This window comes from Simochromis diagramma, unplaced genomic scaffold (genome assembly GCF_900408965.1).
Source record: "Simochromis diagramma unplaced genomic scaffold, fSimDia1.1 OVJJ01000123.1, whole genome shotgun sequence".
Taxonomy (NCBI): Eukaryota; Metazoa; Chordata; class Actinopteri; order Cichliformes; family Cichlidae; genus Simochromis; species Simochromis diagramma.
In genome coordinates, this window is record NW_024386778.1 from 1,982,055 (window position 1) to 2,003,738 (window position 21,684).

The 21,684-nt window shown below is 41.2% G+C and overlaps 1 protein-coding gene across 5 annotated transcripts in view; it reads right to left on the reverse strand.

The window, feature by feature from the left end:
- The window catches only part of LOC120721178 (galactosylgalactosylxylosylprotein 3-beta-glucuronosyltransferase 1), a 53,362-nt gene that overhangs the window by 15,577 nt on the left and 16,101 nt on the right, over positions 1-21,684 (reverse strand). Inside the window, exons 1-3 of one of the 5 annotated variants that reach the window (XM_040011338.1) lie at positions 18,537-20,034; positions 16,494-16,581; positions 2,204-2,304 (exon numbers count right to left, since the gene is read on the reverse strand). The gene's annotated coding sequence lies outside the window, so the exon portion shown is untranslated. Of the gene's footprint in view, positions 1-2,198; positions 2,305-16,493; positions 16,582-18,536; positions 20,035-21,684 lie in introns of those variants that run through there. The other 4 variants (XM_040011347.1, XM_040011319.1, XM_040011310.1 and 1 more) reach the window with 4 other exon arrangements.

Below are 21,684 nucleotides of genomic sequence, written 5' to 3' on the forward strand. Positions count from 1 at the left end.
CTGTCAGTGTGCCCCAGGGTGGCTGTGGCTACAATGTAGCTGCCATCACCAGTGTGTGAATGGGTGTGTGAATGGGTGGATGACTGGTTGTGTACAGCGCTTTGGGGTCCTTAGGGACCAGTAAAGCGCTATACAAATACAGGCCATTTACCATTTACCAAAGTGATGCCATTCCACTTGGCAAAGACATGAGCCACATTCCAGGAAGAGCTTTACAGAATTATTGTGATTATTCACAGAACGGCATTTTAAGAACAAAGTGTTCTTAAAAGGAAAGCAGCTGCTGTTTGGTGCAAGACTGAGCAAGTCAAAAGTTTTTGGGGGGTTTAATGTCACTGAGTTTCTCCAAGGGCATAGAAGCCTGAAACCAAATAGTGTTGAGGGTCATGCCAAGACACTACAGGGATGTCCAAGGGCCTTCTGTTTTGTCTTCTGACAAGAGATTGCTTAATTAAGTGAAAACTGACATCAGGGTGGTTAACCCATGCGCTGGAGGTGATGTGGGAGGAGATAAATCCAGGCTGATAAAAACTCGAAAATCATCAGATGGACCAGATATGATTTGATATACCTTTATTAGTCCCACAAGGGGAAATTTCATAAATTAGATATGGCAACATCTGGTTGTTGTCTTGTTGGTAATTATCCAGCACAAGGCTTTGGAAAGACAGCTGAACATTTTGGGGCTGCTGTCTTTCCAAATGTAAGCCCAACTCTAAAATAGCAAACTGCCTTCAATTTGATTCTAAAGAGGAACCTGAATTCAGGGTGGATTGGCAGGACTTTGAAGGCGCTTGTAATTTTGACTAGCGTGACCTACGATTATTTGCATTTCAGGGAAAAGTCATCTCTAGGAATTAAGCTATTATTGTTTGGGATGAGTCTGATATCTATAATGATTTTTTTCTGGAATATTTTTTTGGTTGCAGTGCCTAATAAACTGATGAGAAAAGGCGATTAAGGAAAGGCCTAATCATGAATCCCTCGTAAACGTCTTTCATGAAAAACCTTTTATTGAAATATTGATGAAATATGGTTTAGGATAATTTTTTAAGGCTTCTTTCGTTGGTTGAATACTAATAGTAAGTCGTAATTGCTTAGTGGGAATGTGTGGGCAGGCTGGGCAGAAATGGCCACTGGAATGAAGGTAGCAACACTTTGACACTGAGCATCCAAAGTTGTTGAAATTACTGCAAATTGTGCAGTCTCCGAAGTGCATGGTGGATGTAACATTCTGATCTATACTTTGTTGCAGTAGCATGTTATCTTGCTAGCATGCTAACAATATGGGTTCAGGAGTTTTGGGAGGGCACTTGGAGCTAAGTGGGCTTTTGGGTAGGATAATGCAAGCTGTAGTTGGATGGAGGACTGAAAAACTGGAATCTGGGTGTCAGATATGGTAGCAGAGGAAAGCTGTAATGGAGGAATGGTTAAGAATGGAACTGATATTGTGGGGCCAACAGCATAGACTGAATTAGAGGTAAGAGGCAGCTGCATGGAATGGTAGATAGCATTTTGGCAGCTTGGTGGAGGGGAGAAGGAATCTTTTTCTGTTAACTAAACTTGCTTCAGGTTGCTTATGAAGCTGCAAGGCATGCTCTGCTTTTGCCTCTACCTGGAAGAGGATCAGTTTTATTTGTTGTTTGGAACGAGAGTTTTGAGATGCTAAGAATATCTGGAAGAGTTTTGCCTTGTTATTGGAGTTAAAGCTAATAACTCTCTCTTTTAGAGCCAGGCTATGGGACAGTCGAAAATTCTTGATGGCTAATTATTTTCAGGATAATGGAGAAATTTCTGAACCCAACACTGAGATGAACTTGAGGTTCAGGAGAGTTTTATGTAGTGAATCATATATATATATATATTTTATAATTTTGCATGAATTAGTCTGATAATGGAAATACTTGAAAAGTATTCTAACTACAAGTCAGGCAAATTTATCTGTAGGAAGACTCAAATGTATACCTTGTGTACCTTGTATGAAAGCTACTTAACTATTATAATGGGTCACAATACTGTGGTTTAGGATTGAACCCATTAGTTTAGAGTCAGTTATTTGTGTGTGTGGTACAGGAATGAATAGGGATGAATGTTGTAGGAATGGATGTTGTATACGTAAATATACAACAACAAATAATGTATGTATGTTGTATAATTATGGATGAATGGAGTCCATAAATGCAAATGCGAATTCTTACCTTACCTATGTTTACAGCTAACAGACATGACCATTCCAACAACAGATGCTACTCCACTCCGTATGCATAAACTTGAGGACCAGCAGTTCAGTGATGTCATTTAACTCTAGAAAGAAGAAAACATACAGAGGGTTTAGATTCAACTGATGGCACAACAGAAAATTAATGAGACAAAAGATCTGTTAAAGAGCATTCTTGGTCAAATGTCCTGCATGATCAGCATTTCAAGTCTTTAATTAAAATGATGCGATCTCTAATAAAACTAAAGCTGCTCTCAGACATCAATGCCAGGAAATGATGGGAAGATCAGGGTTTAGACATTGTTCAAAAGTCTCACAGCTAACAGGACAAGGGTTCATGTGTCCAGTATATATGAGGTCGGACACTCGTTGTGAATTCTCCTGCTCTGCTCTCAAATGAGGTCATCCAGACACTATACTGACTTTCTAGTAGGGAACCCTCAGAGAACCTGTTAAATGTGTTAAAATGAAAGTATTTAATGACCTGAACTGACTGCATTTGATGCATAAAGCAAATGCATGTCGAATATCACCTAGAAAAGTTTGGGCTGCATTGCATATGTGATTATATTTTATAATTGGCTCCCTCTAGACTTCCATATGTGAACCAAATGTTTACCATCCAGCTTAAAATAAGATAAATCACTTTTTCATTAGCATTTTTTGTGTGCTTTTGGTGAGATTCATTAACAGAAGTGATTTATGTTTGAGGACTAGTCCATATGGATGATTGCAAAAACAAATGCTTTATAGAAGACTTTCATCATGTGTACTTGGGTGTTTTAACTGTTAACTGCAGTCTAGGCCCCACAGCTTTCAATCTACACAGATATCCTGACAATACAGCCATCCACTCTGTATGCTTTCATTTTCCTCTTCTCTTTAGGCCTCTCTTCATGAGGCATATCCTCTGCTGGTTAATCACAAGTCTTTAGACATCATTAATCCTTGATTAAAGAAGATCAATCCCAGTCTGAGATCAAAGGTTATGCCAGCTAATTAACACATCAGAACAGGACTAATACGGTCATGTTTGAACAGCATGTCATTGATACAGACAAGTTAATTTTCTATACACATCAAGCTGAAAAGCAATGACTCCACCTCACCACCATTTTGCAGCCCCATTTGAAGCCTAATTAAGCTCATGGTTGAGAATAGCCACAGATGTGAAATGATATAACATAAAGGTGTCAACATCTGTCCCAACACCTGCCGCTGGGCCACTGGCATTATTCATGAGAGGTACCCCTGCGGCCTCTGTACAACACCCACTGGGTCCTGAAGTTATTTCTCCAGGGAGGTCAGCTGTGGCTGCATCTTCAGCTACTCGGTCACCTGGCTTGGCAAGGCAAATCGACTCTGGACCTTTGGTTTCCATCTCCACATCCGCAAGCATAGCACCAGTCCCACCGATGGCTCAGTCTGTTCAGTTCAGTTCAGGCCAGCCTTCAATCATCCCTACTCTTCAAACACTGCCGGTTAATGCTGTCTATCCCTCCATACTAGTCATATTCCATCCGCTGGACCAGAACTTCTAATTGCTTCTGTTTATGGCATTCCCAGACCTACATTACCGGTATTTGAAAGTGGAAGGGAGAGTGATTTTGCTCTACTCAAGATGGCATTGGACGACCTGCTGAGTAGTCACACCCACCTTGGTGAGCAGTATAAGTATCAGGTGTTGCTTAGCCAGGCATTTAAAACTCCCTAGTGCTTTACAAATGGCAAACACAACTTGAACTTCCGGCTTGAGTCAACGCTGGTGCATCTGGCTGTCGCTACTCACTGGTACATTTTCGATTATTTGGATTATTTGGATTCAGATTTGAATGGAAAGGGACATTCACACTCAGGCCAGATCAATCTCTGCCAGAGATTGATTTGTAACAATTTTCCTCAACGTCTGCTATTTCAGTTGAATGTGCTCTGACATCTTATTCCCAGTGAGCTGCACTAGCTTAACTGTTTGAGCTATTTTAGACTACCCGTTCATCGCTCCGGCCAGCACGGCTCCTTTTCCTCCACATCGTCCAAGATGTGGGCCAAGATGTTTTTGAGCTGGTCGGCACTATTGTGGATTCTCCTGATGCTCGTCCACCATCCTATGGCTGGACTGCTCCGCTATACGGCCACTAAGCTCCTGCGCCTTTGCGGTCAGCTGTCGCTCCCTTCGCCGGCAGAGCTCCACTACCACCCGGACATCACTTTCCAGCCTTGTTGGAGATACATCCATTGTGGGTCCCGCAGGATTTTCCTCTATCCATCCATCCATTCACTTCCGCTTATCCTTTTCAGGGTCACGGGGGGCGCTGGAGCCTATCCCAGCTGTCATAGGGCGAGAGGCGGGGTACACCCTGGACAGGTCGCCAGTCTGTCGCAGGGCCAACACACAGGGACAGACAACCATTCGCACTCACATTCACTCGCACATTCAAACTTAGTGGCAATTTGGATTATCCAATTAACCTATCCCCACAAGTTGCATGTCTTTGGACGGTGGGAGGAAGCCGGAGTACCCGGAGTGAACCCACGCAAACACGGGGAGAACATGCAAACTCCACACAGAAAGACCCCGGCCTGATGATGGAATTGAACTCAGGACCTTCTTGCTGTGCGGCAACAGTGCTAACCACAGTGCCACCGTGCTGCCCTATAACAGACCCATTTCTGTAATATATCTATATACCTATATTATTGCTAATATATATTTTGTAATATATCTATATCATGGCTAAATCACTTCTGTATGGATTTTCCTCTACTCCAGTGGAATTAAATCGATTTGGTCTGCTACTCACCGCCCTCGCAGGAACCCTGATCAGGCTGTCAACCACTGATCTCTAGCCCACCTGACCAGGGCGCCGACCGCGATTAGCAAAAAATAAAATACTCCACTCAACTTCGGTCTTCTAAACATCCGCTCTCTGACAAATAAGAGACCTCTCATCCAAGACCTCCTATCTGATTGTAAGTTTGACTTTTTCTGTTTAACTGAAACCTGGCAACAACCTGATGACTTTTCTGAGCGAAATGAATCTACTCCTCCGGGGTTTGTATACTTTTCTAAACCTTGCTGCTCAGGTCGTGGGGGTGGTCTTGCGATCATTTTTCGCCAGCATTTGAAAGTCCTGCCACTGGTTGTTGATACCTTTAGTTCCCTTGAGCGCCTTACATGTGAGCTGACTGGACCTATTCCCACCATCATAGCTACTGTATAACCCCCCCCCCCCCCCCCCCCCCCAAAAAAAAAACCAACCCAAAAACCTAACCCTCCCTTCCTCGGTGACTTTGCTAATCTACTAACCCATCTTTCATCTCGCTCCCCAAATGTTATCTTGGTGGGAGATTTCAACATTCATGTGGATAATAATGACCTTCTGCTCACCAGAGACTTTTTCTCCTGTCTCGAGGGCTTTGGTTTTAAACAATTTATTGACTTTCCCACTCACTCCAAAGGACACACCTTGGACCTGATCTGCTGTCCTGGTCTTACTCCCTCAAATCTTTCTGCTTCTGAAATTCCTATAACGACCATTTCCTCCTTTCATTTAACCTCACTCTCAGCTGCTCTTCTACCAAACCAACCCATCTCATCTCGTTCTGCAACATCAAGAACATTGATATGGACATTCTCACTACCAGATGGACAATATTCAGATTCCGGACTTCTATTCTACTCCTGGTGATTTGTTGTTATATTATAATAATTGTTTACTCAATATCCTTGATTCTCTGGCTCCTGTAAAAGCTCACTCTGTTTCCTTCACTCGCTCTGCTCCCTTGTTTACCTCTGACCTCCGAGCATTGAAGACCAAAGCTCGGCAGCTAGAGTGTAGATACAAGAAATCTGGTTTAACTGTTGATGCAGAAATCTACAAATTCCATGTACTTCAGTATAAAGACTCCATCAACAAGGCCAAACAAAGTTTCTACTCAGGTATTGTCAGTTCTTATGAGGGTAATGCAAGGATTTTGTTTTCAGTTCTCAAAAAACCAAATTCAACCCCCCAGCGCTTTACCACCACACTTCTATTCTTCTGAAACCCGTAACTCCTTGATGCTGTTCCTTTAGTACAAAAATTAATAACATTCACCAGCAACTCAGTTCAAATGTTGTGTCTACCCCCTCTCCAGAACCTTTTCTCTATTTTGAGCTGTTTTCCACTTTCCATCTTCCTTATTTATCTGCTATTTCTGAGTTTATATGTAGGTCAAAGCCTGCCACATGTCATCTTGACCCTATGTCTACAGGGAAATCCTGCCTCTCTTGCTTACTCCCACTCATCTCTGCTATCATCCAGTCTTCACTCACCAGCGGTATCGTTCCCTCTTTATTCAAGATTGCTTCAGTCACTCCCATACTGAAAAAACCTTCTTTAGAGCGTAACATCTTTAACAACCTCCGTCTGATTTCTAATCTGCCCTTCATCTCTAAAATACTCGAAAAAGTAGTTGCAGCTGAACTTCATTCACACCTGGTTAATAATAACATCTACGAGAGATTTCAATCTGGTTTTCGCTCATGTCACAGTACAGAAACTGCTTTACTTAAAGTCACTAATGATCTTGTAATCGGAGCTGACTCTGGTCTTCTCACCATTCTCATCCTCTTGGATCTGAGCTCAGCCTTTGACACCATTCAATTCAATTCAATTCAATTTTATTTATATAGCGCCAAATCACAACAAAAGTCGCCTCAAGGCGCTTCATAGATACAGAGAAAAACCCAACAATCATATGACCCCCTATGAGCAAGCACTTTGGCGACAGTGGGAAGGAAAAACTCCCTTTTAACAGGAAGAAACCTCCGGCAGAACCAGGCTCAGGGAGGGGCGGCCATCTGCTGCGACCGGTTGGGGTGAGAGAAGGAAGACAGGATAAAAGACATGCTGTGGAAGAGAGACAGAGGTTAATAACAGATATGATTCAATGCAGAGAGGTCTGTTAATACATAGTGAGTGAGAAAGGTGACTGGAAAGGAAAAACTCAATGCATCATGGGAATCCCCGGCAGCCTACGTCTATTGCAGCATAACTAAGGGAGGATTCAGGGTCACCTGGTCCAGCCCTAACTATATGCTTTAGCAAAAAGGAAAGTTTGAAGCCTAATCTTAAAAGTAGAGATAGTGTCTGTCTCCCGAATCCAAACTGGAAGCTGGTTCCACAGAAGAGGGGCCTGAAAACTGAAGGCTCTGCCTCCCATCCTACTTTTAAATACTCTAGGAACAACAATCTCTCCTTCCGCCCTTGTAAACAGACTTTCCTCTCTCGGCATCTCTGACACACCCCTAGCCTGGTTTCAATCATATCTCCTTGACCGCTCCCAGTTTATTCAACTGAAACCATTCTGCTCTTGTCTATTCCTGGTCACTTCTGGTGTACCCCAAGGTTCAGTCTTAGGCCCTCTTCTCTTCATAATATACATCCTCCCTCTAGGTACCATTTTCCGCAAATTTGATCTTCACTTTCACTTGCTGATGACATCCAGTCATATCTCTCCTGCGGACCTGATTCCTCCCTCCCACCTTCTCTCTAACAGAATGTCTATCTGAATTTAAATCCTGGTTTAGCTCTAAATTTCTCAAGCTCAATGAGGATAAAACTGAAATCCTCCTTATTGTCACCAAATCCAACCTTTCGAAGGCGAACCATTTCTCACTCACTATCCATAACTCAGTTTTCCCTTCTCCTCAGGTTAAGAGCCTTGGTGTCATCCTAGACAGTTCACTTTCCTATAAATCTCACATCACATCTATTTCCATCTATGCAACATTAACAGATTGCTTCCTTCTCTTTCCACCCAGTCTACGTCCATTCTTGTCCACAGTCTTGTTACCTTCCGTATTGACTACTGCAATTCTCTTTTGCATGGTCTCCCCCAAAAATCCCTCCATAAGCTTCAACTGGTTCAGAACTCTGCTGCTCGCATTATCACCAGAACCCCTCCTACCAGCACATCAGCCCTGTTCTTCAGGAACTTCACTGGCTCCCAGTGAAATTCCGGATAATATACAAACTTCTTCTGTTCACCTTCAAGGCCATTCATAACCTCGCACCTCCTTACGTGTCTGACCTGTTAAGCACTACCTTTTCTGACGCTCACTTCAATCTTCTTCTTCTATCCAGCTTTCTGTGCCTTGCTTCCGCCTCACCACCATGGGAAGCAGAGCTTTTAGCTGCTCTGCTCCCAGGCTGTGGAACTCTCTACCCCCACATATAAGAAACACTGGTGCCCTCTCCCAGTTTACATCTCAACTCAAAACCCATCTGTTCACATCTGCATATTCACTGTGAACCCACTGTTTGTTAATTTTATCTTGTGCTTTTGTTTTATTGTTCTTCATTGTGTTATTGTTCTATTATGTGCTTTTATCTATTGTACAGTGTCCTTGCGTGTTTTGAATTGCGCTTTATGAATAAAATTTATTATTATTATTAAAGGCCTACATGTTCCACCCAAAGCCCTACACAGCTGCTCTACAGGCGCTCCAGGAAGTCCCTGTAGAGCAGAAGTATGGCTAGCCAAGACAGCCAGTCCAGTCAGAGTTGAGTGCAATCTGAAGCTCTCTAGCACTGAAAATGGGAGATGCAACTGCCTTCGATGCTTTTGCATTATCTTATGCCAGACCTTTGCTGCAGTGGACACCCATCACCAGTCTTTATGCCCCAAAGGAAGCTGTAATGTCTAGTCTTTGCGGCACTGAATGTAGGCTTGCTTGGGCCCCCAGCCAGGCAGATTCCTGCTGCTCTGAAATCCACAAACTGGAACAGGAAGGCTATGTAGCCAAGATCTCATTGAAAGAAGCTGGCCAGACAGAGGAATTGTGTTTTATTCCACATCACATGGTGCAGCATAATGGTAAGAACTCCTTTTATTTTGCCAGCACTCTGTGGCCGTAAGTGGCGAAATTAAAGGAATGTTCCACCAAGTATGCCTATCGCCCCAAGACAGACCACTCTTGCGCTTCCTCTGGAAAGAGATGCACAGAGAAGAGGAGCCATCCGTATATGAGTGGCAAGTATTAACATTAGGGAGAAATTGCAGCCCTTGTTGTGCAGTATAGGCCTTTCAACGCCGTGTCAAGGAGAGCAGGGATGTAACCACCAACCTGGCTAACATAGTCGAGTCATTTTATGTTGACAAAAATGCATGACCAAAGCAGAAGAGGCCAAGTGCTTGGTGGACAGCCTGGAACAGTTGTTAGCAGAAGGAGGATTTGAGATAAGTCAATGGTCCTGTAATATTTCTGCTACCACTGAACATCTTCCACCTGCAGCCAGGTCCACAGCTAGTGACCTCTGGCTGTCAAAGAGCAGTAGTGGCCTTCAAACGCTAACCCTTGGCATGCAGTGGAACTGTCTCAGTGACACACTGGGCTATAAACAACAATCCAGTGACTTTGCGTCTGTCAGGAGTTGCAGTGCGGATGAGGGAAGGAGGACCCAAACGCTGGACTCACAGGTGGGTGAAGGTTGGTGTTTATTGTAGACAGAGTGAACAGAACAGAAGTAGGAAATGGCTGGCTGGACGGCTGACTGAATGAAAGACTGACTGACAGAACTGACGGAACTGGGACAACCTAACAGCAACAACATAACATCAATGACGCGACAGTGAACAGAAGGAAACTGAGGACTTAAATACTCTGACTGATGATGACGATTGGAGACCGGTGAGTACACAGCTGAACTTAGTCTGACTAATGATACATGGAAATAACTGGAACACAATACACAGGTGGTATGCTGGCACAGAAAACAGGAAGTGAGAAAACTGAATGTGGGAAATAAACTGAACATGATAAAACTGAAAACGCTGGGTCAACGACCCAGGAAACCTGACAGCGCCTACTCTCAAGAAACTGTATAAGACACTCGCTAGCCAGTGTGACAATTGTTATCCGGGATCTCTGGAAACAAGACCTAGGCTGGGATGACCAGATTAAACCGCAGCACTTTCTCGACCAGTGGTTGACCTGACAGAGGGAACTTGCTCATCTTCCGCACCTACACATTCCCTGACAATACTCATGGACAACATGGACAACTTCATGTATTCTGTGATGCATCAGAGAGGGCCTATGGAGCTGTTGCACTTTGGTACATGAAAAAGGAAAGACCATCTCTGAATGAAGGAGGGGGCCTAAGGGTACATCTTTCGCCATCTTACAATGCTGTGATCGCAGCCATTAACCCTTTAAGACCTACCATAGAACCAAGTCTGCCAGAGCTTATAGTATATTTTTACATGCTGTGGAGCCATTTTTTGGAGCATTTCAAGTTGCTATACATCAATACAACCATTATAGCCCAAATTTTAATAATATGTCTGCATTAAGTGCATAGTAATTACATAAATTGCAAAAAAGTGCAATAAACTACAAAAAAAATTTAAAATCGTTTTTGTTTTTTTAACATATATTTCTAGCTAGAGAAATTTAAGAGGCTTATCCCTCAAAACTGTAAATACAAAAAAGTTGTACAAACTAGTTTCCCACCAAAGGAAATTTATTTTAAGTGTCTTCATAGTTTTATTTTTGAGATACACCAATTTTCATATACTGCAGGAAAAACGGAAAAATATATTATAGTGCAAATTTGCAAAATAACAGCATGTGCATCAAAATAAAATATTTCCAGCAGTGCAATATGAGTCCTCAGCATCCCAGAAACGACACAGAAAGTCATAAAGTCAAACATAGCTTTTAAAAACACAAGTATAGGCTCATAAGGCCACGATGGTAAAAAACTACATTTCCGCAAAATGACGTCACTTCCGGTTTCGGGCAGGACATGCCGGACATGCGATAGTTCACGCTGATGGATGTAGGAAGTGTTACAAACAGCTGATCGGATCGGCAAAGCGTGTTTCTGGAATATTATGTTTTTGTTGCTGCAAGTGCTTTTTATGCAGTTTTGGCAAAGCTATATGTGGAAGGAAACTGTGACCTAGGACAAGCTGATGGCATAAGATGTAAGTACAACTCCTCCGGTTTCATATGCAAAAAAAATTATTGCGCTAGCTTACGTGGTTGCAGAGCTACCAGGATTTAAAAATAGTTACGCAAAATGAAGCGTGTCCGCTCCGACCAGCTTTAAAGGGTTAACCAACTCTCTGTGAATGTCTTTGATCATTGATCAATGGTGTTTGATCAGTGGTTGTTGATCAATGGTCATGAGAATTTGCATATTAATGATCAAGGAACTGACCTCACAGCCCATTGTTCATTCAGTGGGCTGGTTTCAGTCATTGTGCAAATGTACTGTTTATAAGGTAATGCTACGTCCATATAAACAGAATTACACACACACACACACACAGACACACACACACACACACACACACACACACACAACATTTTGGGATAATATTATCATGTTAGCCATTCTTTGTATAATGTTGGGTGCTAAAATTTTAGGGTTCTTCTGTCTCTCCATGTGATCAGATAATGAACATGCTCTGTCACTCTGTGGAGAATGCAATGTTGTTGAACATTTCAACAGTTGTTGAAATGTGGAAGACTGCCAGCAACTTTAAAAAGGCAAGAAAGAATCACCCGCAGATAAGATAAAGAAACACGACGTTTAGCTAAAAATGGCACAAGATGCTGTGGTCAGAGCTAAAAAACATTATTGAAATTTTAAAAAAAATAGCACAAACTTTAAAAAAGCAGTGTCCTGGTCCTGCGTCTATGACCTAAGGTTTTGAGTTCTACTCAGGAGTTTTCTAGTTTACTTATATTATAGTTCTGTATTTTATATTTGTTGTTTTCAGGCTTGTTATTATGTGGTTAAATTGGTGTTTCCTGTCTTCTTATGTCTAGTTTCCTGTGTTAGTTATTGTTGTCTCTCTTTGAAGTCAGTTTTGTTGCTATTTTAATTGTCTGCCACTTCTGTCATGTGTCTGTGTTATCCATGATGTCGTTTTATGAATGTCAAGTTTGGTGTCACTCTCTCGCTCTCTGTCTCTTTGCCCCTGTCTCCCTTGTCCTCGGCTCTCTAGCGTTTGCTCGTGTCTCTAGCTCCCTGACTCTGTCTGCCTTTCAGCTCTGTCTGCCATGTTTGTGCTTTTGTCTTCCCTGGTCAAGTTGTGTGTCTTAATGTGCTCCTGTGTCTGTTACTTCCTGTTTTACTTTGATAGTCTCCTGCCTCATGTGTACGATGTTCAATTTTGCTTCCATTGTCTCATTAACCTGGATTTGTTCCCTCATTATCCTGTGTTTACATATTGTCTGAATTTCCCTCTGCTCTTGCTCGTGTCATCCATCTAGCTGTGTGCCTGTGTGTCTTGAGCCGAGTAGTTCCAGGTTACAATTGAATTTGAGTTTTTTGTATCTTGTGTTTTGGGAGAGCTCAGCAATAAAGCTGTTTTGGACTTACCCTTGTGATTTTCGGAGACCTGCGTTTGGGTCCTAATCTCCCTCCCACACATCCGATTATGACAAACAGAAAAGAACAGCCAGCAGATAAACTAAAGCATAACAAAATTAAGCTAAAAATTGCAATAACTGGAATAATAAGAACTGCCTCCTCCTGAATAGCACCAACACCAAGAAGCTGCTAATGAAGTTCAGGACCTAAAATACTGTGCCGGTCAATCTGGATAGACAGAGAGCAGATAGACACTGTGCAGAGTAGATGAGGAGGAAGTTAACCAAGATATATATTGATATTTTGCTATATTATGCAATATATATAAAATTTGAAATATTCAAAAGCTGAACTTGGTGAATGAGCTTAATTGCAAAAGATTTTCAAAATATCAGCTTAAGTGTGAAAACTGCGAGTACAAAAAAACAGAAAAACATGCTAAATAAAGCCAACAAAGTATCTAAACTGAGCATTTAGTGAAATTTACATTTTCAAAACAAAACAACACAAAAAGATGCAAAACCTGGAACTGAAGCTCATCAAGATGAAGAAGAACTGAAACAAGTGCTGAACGAGTGAAAAAGGCCTGAAATAAGCTCAGCCTGAATCTCTAAACTCTAAACAGGCAGTTTCTGATTGGTGGCAGCTTGTGAACACCCCTCTGACACAAACGCACACGCGTATACATCTCCACCAAACAATGTTTACAAATATGGACACACACACGCACCATGGAGTGAACAGTGTGTGGCCTCTGCGTTTCAATGCCAATCAAGTCTGAATCAATGTCTACCTTCTATACAGTCGTTGGTGTGAATCTACTGAATTTGAATCCACCAAGCAGAAGCAGCTTGTTTACTTTTTCACACCAAAACAACTGTGGCTACTTCATTTAGGGGTGGGACGACTGGAAATAGAGACTTCCAGCTCTGGTTTGAGTGAAATTTGTATCACTTCCCTTTAACTCCCATATCAATGTCAGTCACATTTTCTGAATCAAAACATAAAAACCTATGTTTCGGTATATAATTTGTGTTGGACGAGTTAAAATTGAGCGAGTAAGAAGAATTTATTTGGACATGAGGAACAGATTCAGAGAGAGTTGTGCACTCTAGCTTAACTGCAGAGAAAACATAGCAAATCACGTGTTTTATAAAAAAGCATCATGATGCGACAAAAAACCTGAGCAGGGATTTTATGAAAACGGTAAAAGATACGCAAAAGCTGAATTATGCCATAATAGCCAAATGGTTTGGGAGCATTTTGAGTTTAAATAGTGCTTCTAAGTGAAAGGATGGAAATAGTGACGTTTAAAAAACAGCCACGTTTTAACAGATTTCTGGAAGCTTTCCATAACGGGGGCAGAAAATCCATAAAAAGCTGAATGTTTTAAAAAGTATAAAAAGTCAGAAATAGCAGAAAAGATGACCAGAAAGAGCAGAAGTAGCAAAATACTGTAAAACTTGAATTGCTAAAAGTATGCAGAAGTAGTTAAAGGGCCCAAAACATACGAAAGCTACTTGAGGACGAATAATACTAAAGAATAAAGAGAAACAGGAACACAAAAGTGCATTCATACGATTGTGTTCCTGTTTCTCAACTAGAAAAATAGCCATTTCCTGTGAAAATGCAGTGTGAATTCAGTAATTTATAATAAAATAAAACTTTTTCAGCTGAAAACTGCTGAAGAAGCTGAAGTTACCGCTAAACAACTTGTTCAACTGTGAGAAATTGTCAGAAAAGTGGGAAAGAACAGCCAGCATATAAACTAAAGCATCACAAAATTCAGTGACTGGAGTAATAAGAACTGAACAGCACCAACACCAAGGAGCTGCTAATGGGGTTCATGAGCAGTCTGCATAGATACAGAGTAGAACGACTGTGCAGAACAGATGAGGAGGAAGTTATATATTGATATATTATGCAATATATATAAAATATTTTAAATATTCAAAGCTGAACTTGAGGAATAAGTTTAATTTAATTTAATAAGCTTTTCAAAATATCAGCCATCTTAAGTGTGAAAACTAAGAGCACCCCCGCCCACAAAAATATACTAAATAAAGCCAACAAAGCACCTAAACTGAGCATCATTTGGTGACATTTTATTTTTCAAATAAAAAAAAAAGATGCAAAATCCGGAGCTGAAGCTCATCAAGATGAAGAAGAACTGAAACAAATGCTGAACGAGAGAAAAAGACCTAAAAGAAACTCAGTGTGAATCTATAAACGCTCTATGTAAACAGCAAGCAGTTTCTGATTCAGGGCAGCTAAACACCCCTCACACACACACACACACACACACACACACACACACACACACACACACCATGGAGTGAACAGTGACTGTGAGAGTATGGCCTCATGGCCTCTGTGTTTCAAGCACTCTGACTCAATAACCATTTCTCAGTCCGCAGGTCCGTACTTGCTTCCTTGCTCGTCTGTACTTCAGTGAACGGGAGAACGCAGCGCGATCATTCTGCAGTTGGAACAGCAGTGTACTTGATATCATCACAGCTCCGCTCCAGTGTTTTTTCTGCCAAGCCCCCTAAATTTAACTTTGATTAATATTTGCAATGGAAATCACACATGATATCCAAAAATTTGTTAAATTAATACAAAATTTAAGTAGAAAATTTGCTAAGGAAAAAAACTCTTTTAAGCACTTTGGCAAAATTTGCTTTTACATACGATCTATTTCATAATGTCTAATAAGCTTCATACAGTTAAGCACAATTACTACATGACAGAAACAAAACTCTCTTAATAATATACATGTATGCTTTGCAGCATTCACACAATTAAAAACTACAGTTTCTCTTATTCTATTTGCTTGAATCCAGTGATGCTGAGAATCGCCCAATGTTTTTGAACATATTGATGATTTATCTTGACTGTATTATGCCTGCAGATAAAGTAATAATGGTGATGTACTGTGGTAAAAATTGAGCCACTTTCAAACACTGATTATTCCAGGTTAAAGTGTGGAGTGAAAGGAACAGCCTGAGTATGAAACCACCAACCAGCTTCTGGGTGGAGTCATGTTCTCCCAGTTCCTGTCTGTATTCTCTTTGGGTACTCTGGGTTCTTCCCACATCCAAAAACCTGTTAACTGATCGTCCATTTGGTCAATTGAAATAGGGCATAACTACAAATGTGAGCATGAATTCCTGTCTATCTCTGTGGTAGCCTGATAGACTGGCAACTTGGATGGGCTCCAGCCCCTCTGCACCCCTAAACTAGACAAGCAGTTGAGAAAAATAATGGATAGCTAGACAGTATCTGATTCAGTAGCTGTGTTGCGTTGTCCCTACATTTAAACTGAGCACTCATTGAAGAAATTTCAAATGTGATAATTGGATCTCTCTCTCTCTCTCTCTCTCTATATATATATATATATATATATATATATATAGATATATATGTATATAGATAGATATAGATAGATAGATATATATATGTCAAACCACAACTGCGACAAACCACTCACGGAGCATCGGGGACTCAGTAAGTCGACCTCGGACACATCGACTGACGCCGAGTGGATTGCAACAAACTGCAGACCTGTTAACATCACTGAGAACCTTTACACAGCTTTGGTTCCTCGTTTCAAGGACTTGAAGCCTCCCCAGGAGTGATAGAGAGAGAGGATGAATGTTTACAGAGGTTTTTGTTAACATGAATGTTCCAAATGTTCAATAAACATGTTAAGTTCGTATATTTTCCCTTTTTTCTCGAGTCTGTTTGCTCATGCAAAATGAAATCTGATTAATATAGAATAAACATGATATTTAATCATGATTAATCAAAATGAATAAATGAATGAATAATGAATGAATGAAATGAATGAATAAAATCAAATAGCTGAAAGTGTGCGTTGGTCTAACGGATAAGGCACATACCCCATGCTGTGCCTGCAGCTTTCACTGTTCCTCCCAGCAGGTTGCATGTCATACCCTTTCCCTGTTTCCTGTTTCCTTACACCAACAACTGACAAACAGAGCCAACAATGGCAAATAAAAATTATCTTAGGAAAAAGAGAGTAAACAAATGATATTTCTGTCTTTATAAAACTATCAGGCAATCGACCCAATACTGTGACTGATAAGAAAACATTAAAAAATGACAAATACAATATTTCTTATTGAATGATTTTACATGATGGAAATGTGCATAATCAAAGACATGGCTCATGACAGTACCGCTACCATCGCTACTGGAAGCACTTTGAAGGATAAGGAGAAAATAAAATAACATGGGTCGTGCTGGCAGTGTTTGTTTCAAATGGATTTTTTCATTAAATCCCATCAGCTGAGAAAGCGCTCTCTTGATTGGTTTTCAGAATCCTCTTGGCGCAGCACCCGTGTCCATACACATCACTAAGCACACGGGTCTGCCACTTGCTAATGACCTTTGCTGGGGGCAGATGAGTCAGCACACGAACATTGCATGAAACTCAGACATAAAACTCTATTTTCTTTTCTCCTTTTTAATTAGTTTTTAACAATTTGAAGGTTCTTTCATGGAATGATTCATTTTTGATCCATCTACATAATGTAGTATTATTTTCTTCAGCTCAGCCGTGAACAATAGCACTGTGTGCGAGCACTGAAGCATGCCGATGATTGTGCCTGTTAGAACACCAATCAGCAACAACAGGCTGATAGTTTGTTTATATAACACACAACTGACCACTACTACACGTTTACTACGGCACCAGTGTTTTAATGTGACTGCAATCTTCTTGTGTTCTTTTAATGTGCCTTTTTTATGGCGTTACCTATAAGAAATGATAGAATAGCTGTAAATCAATTCAAGTACATAATGGGACTTGGCAGTAAAGCTGTGCTGGAAAGAGACGCACATCTACAAACCAAACCAAATGATTCTAATGCAGTGCTCATTATTGATAGACTCTGACTGGTTTAAAGAGCAATGAGTGGAAGGAGGACAGGCAGGCCTCATGCCGCACTTAAAAGGATTGAAAGTGTCTGACCATGTCTTTAAAATGTATGGACGAGCTCATAAACACTATAAATAGGTCTCTCTTGGTATCAAAACTCCCTGAAACATAAATTCGGTTTCAGCTGGGAAATCCATACAAATGTTGTTTGTGCTAATGAGAGTCAAATGGCAGGCACTGCTGGGGGCTATGTGACATGTACACACTGAAGGCATACTGATGAAAGAGCCACAATTTAAAGGGTAACAAGCCTTACAAGCACTGTGTCGCACAGATACACTCATGATATGGAATTTCAATAAATAGCACCATTGACCACAGCTTTGCATTTCTGTGAATGCCCAGCTAACTCTGTGTTATAGCATCCATGTATCCACGGCAAATCCTCATTACAAAGCAGTTCCTATTCCCACCCTACAGTCCTCAAGCCAGGTGGCACACAGACAGCCATAACGGCAACAGTTATTATGTGCTGTGTATTTAATAAAAGTACTATCAACAATACAGGTATTGCAAAGTAAATTCACTTATCCCTACCCACATAACTGCATAATAACCTAAATCCAGATCTGTGCAGGTGTCCGTGTGTGACAGATACCTGCATCGCTGCAGGTAGTCTAATGCATTACTGTTTCTGGTTTTTGATGTTCCTGTGTTTGCACTCATCCCTTTCAGCTGGTTTGAGGTATAAAACTTGAGCTGGGTGCCTTGATGTACTGCTGGCTTGGAATTCTAATAATGAGTGTGCTTTGGGATTTTAAGGATGAGTCTCTCTGAAATAGTTTTTCACTTCAGTACCTTTCATTTCAGCCTCCTCTTATGGTGCTGCTAAAACCTCCTCTTTTCTTTTCTTCTAAAAAGGAAGAAATTAATTTGCACTGCTTGGCAGTTGTTAAGAACAATAATATAATGATCACTGGAGTCCTGACTCTAAAGTATATTGTTAAAAACTACGGTTAAAAAGCATCAAATGGATACTCACAGAAACGAATGATGAGCCACAGAGTTGGATCCTGTGTTCTGTGCTAATGGTCCTGATAGCGGTGCTGAGGCTTGGGAGCATCAGCTGGGATGAACAGAGGGATCCCTCGAGTTCTCTTTCTCGGGAATGAGCTTGTGTTTGGCGCACATGTGGGCAGCATTGGGGTGACAACTAGTGGATTTCATTCACAGCATCCGGCGGGTGCTATCCAATCATCGGGGAGGGTCGTGTCCCCAGTGCCAGCCTCTATAGAGACAGAGGAGGTCATCCCTCTGGAAGAATGCTGCTTCTCATTGCAAAAACAAAGGCTGGGATTGTCAAGCTGATGGCAAGGGGACGAGGTGGAGGGGCAGCAAAGGCCGGGGGATTCGGGACAATAGAATAAATCACATAAAAAATGTCACAGCCACACAAATGGAAATTTTGCTTGGGGATGAAGCTGGATTTCAAAAAACTGAGAGTTGTTTATCTAAGGCAAAAGAAAAGCTAGTCACATGGCCCACTAGTCAGACAGTAAGGGCATTTCTTTTCATTTCCTGACAGGCGTATGAAAGGAGTGCACTTTGAATAGACTCTTTTTGCTTGAAAACTCCTAAAGAGAAATAGGGTAAAAATATGCCTACAATCTGAGGAACGCTCATATCAGGAACTAAGGAGGACTGGTACATGGCTGATGGTGCTTACAGCAGGTGGTTTAGACAAGAGACTCTAACTTCAAGCCTGCGTAAGTCTTTTGACATCACACATGGGACACTGCAGTCATACACGTTTGTCTACACATACACTATGGGAAGAAAATGTATGGGGAAACATGACATTGGTAAAATCCCAGATGTAAAGCCACATTCAGGCAATATCAGTAAAACCACAGATGCAATTAGCCAAGAGGAAAAAAACTTACTAGTTCAGCCTTAAAATTGGAAGATACCAGGAGCTGCCATGTACTTTGTGAAAACCACTCATTATGGACAACTGCATTTAAATAAAAGGCAAAAGCTAATTTTAAATCAACAGACATCATCAACAACAGTTAGGTCTGTTTACAAGTAAACAGAGGTATTGGTCCAACTGATAAACCTGTGACAGTGCCTTAGGCGATCAGGACTCACTGATGAACTTGGGAAGGGGGGCCTGTGTAGTCTGAAGCCATGGCAGAGATGCTGAAAACCTTAGTACCGTATTTTCCGCACAATAAGGCGCACTTAAAATCCTTTAATCTTCTCAAAAATCGACAGTTTGCCTTATAATCCGGTGCGCCTTATGTATAAATTCTGGTTGTGCTTACTGACCTCAAACTGATTTTATGTGCTACACGGCGCTCAAAAATCTGTCAAAAATGTTTTAGTACGACTTTGGTGGCACTGCGTGATGGAGCCTCGCTGAGTAATCTGCGTCCTAAACTCCGTCTACCTTCAGGTCCCAAAGTCAAACGAACACTGCGGCATCACTTAAACACTGGCTAAATTCTTTCATCTTTAATAAAATGATCAGTGTTGCTGCTTTAACATCCAGGCATCCATGAAAACAGAATTTATTAAATTTAACTGAGTTAAAAGTTAGCAGGAAGTTAGCTCGTTAGTTTCCACCTGAAAATGATATAGCATGTTCTGACTGAGAGATTTCTGAAAGAATTCAAATGTACAGTTCCAACACTTCCAACATAAATGAAGACAGAAAACTAAACTGCAGTGACGTTTGTAGGGTTACTGAAGTTGTGCTAGTACGTAAAGCTACAAAGTATCTATGACTACTGAAGAAATATTAAAATTGGTAACAAGAGAAAAATGCAGAATTATTAGGCAAGTTGTATTTTTGAGGAATAATTTTATTATTGAACAACAACCATGTTCTCAATGAACCCAAAAAACTCATTAATATCAAAGCTGAATGTTTTTGGAAGTAGTTTTTAGTTTGTTTTTAGTTTTAGCTATTTTAGGGGGATATCTGTGTGTGCAGGTGACTATTACTGTGCATAATTATTAGGCAACTTAACAAAAAACAAATATATACCCATTTCAATTATTTATTTTTACCAGTGAAACCAATATAACATCTCCACATTCACAAATATACATTTCTGACATTCAAAAACAAAACAAAAACAAATCAGCGCCCAATATAGCCACCTTTCTTTGCAAGGACACTCAAAAGCCTGCCATCCATGGATTCTGTCAGTGTTTTGATCTGTTCACCATCAACATTGCGTGCAGCAGCAACCACAGCCTCCCAGACACTGTTCAGAGAGGTGTACTGTTTTCCCTCCTTGTAAATCTCACATTTGATGATGGACCACAGGTTCTCAATGGGGTTCAGATCAGGTGAACAAGGAGGCCATGTCATTAGTTTTTCTTCTTTTATACCCTTTCTTGCCAGCCACGCTGTGGAGTACTTGGACGCGTGTGATGGAGCATTGTCCTGCATGGAAATCATGTTTTTCTTGAAGGATGCAGACTTCTTCCTGTACCACTGCTTGAAGAAGGTGTCTTCCAGTAACTGGCAGTAGGACTGGGAGTTGAGCTTGACTCCATCCTCAACCCGAAAAGGCCCCACAAGCTCATCTTTGATGATACCAGCCCAAACCAGTACTCCACCTCCACCTTGCTGGCGTCTGAGTCGGACTGGAGCTCTCTGCCCTTTACCAATCCAGCCACGGGCCCATCCATCTGGCCCATCAGGACTCACTCTCATTTCATCAGTCCATAAAACCTTAGAAAAACCAGTCTTGAGATATTTCTTGGCCCAGTCTTGACGTTTCAGCTTGTGTGTCTTGTTCAGTGGTGGTCGTCTTTCAGCCTTTCTTACCTTGGCCATGTCTCTGAGTATTGCACACCTTGTGCTTTTGGGCACTCCAGTGATGTTGCAGCTCTGAAATATGGCCAAACTGGTGGCAAGTGGCATCTTGGCAGCTGCATGCTTGACTTTTCTCAGTTCATGGGCAGTTATTTTGCGCCTTGGTTTTTCCACATGCTTCTTGCGACCCTGTTGACTATTTTGAATGAAACGCTTGATTGTTCGATGATCACGCTTCAGAAGCTTTGCAATTTGAGACTGCTGCATCCCTCTGCAAGATATCTCACTATTTTTGACTTTTCTGAGCCTGTCAAGTCCTTCTTTTGACCCATTTTGCCAAAGGAAAGGAAGTTGCCTA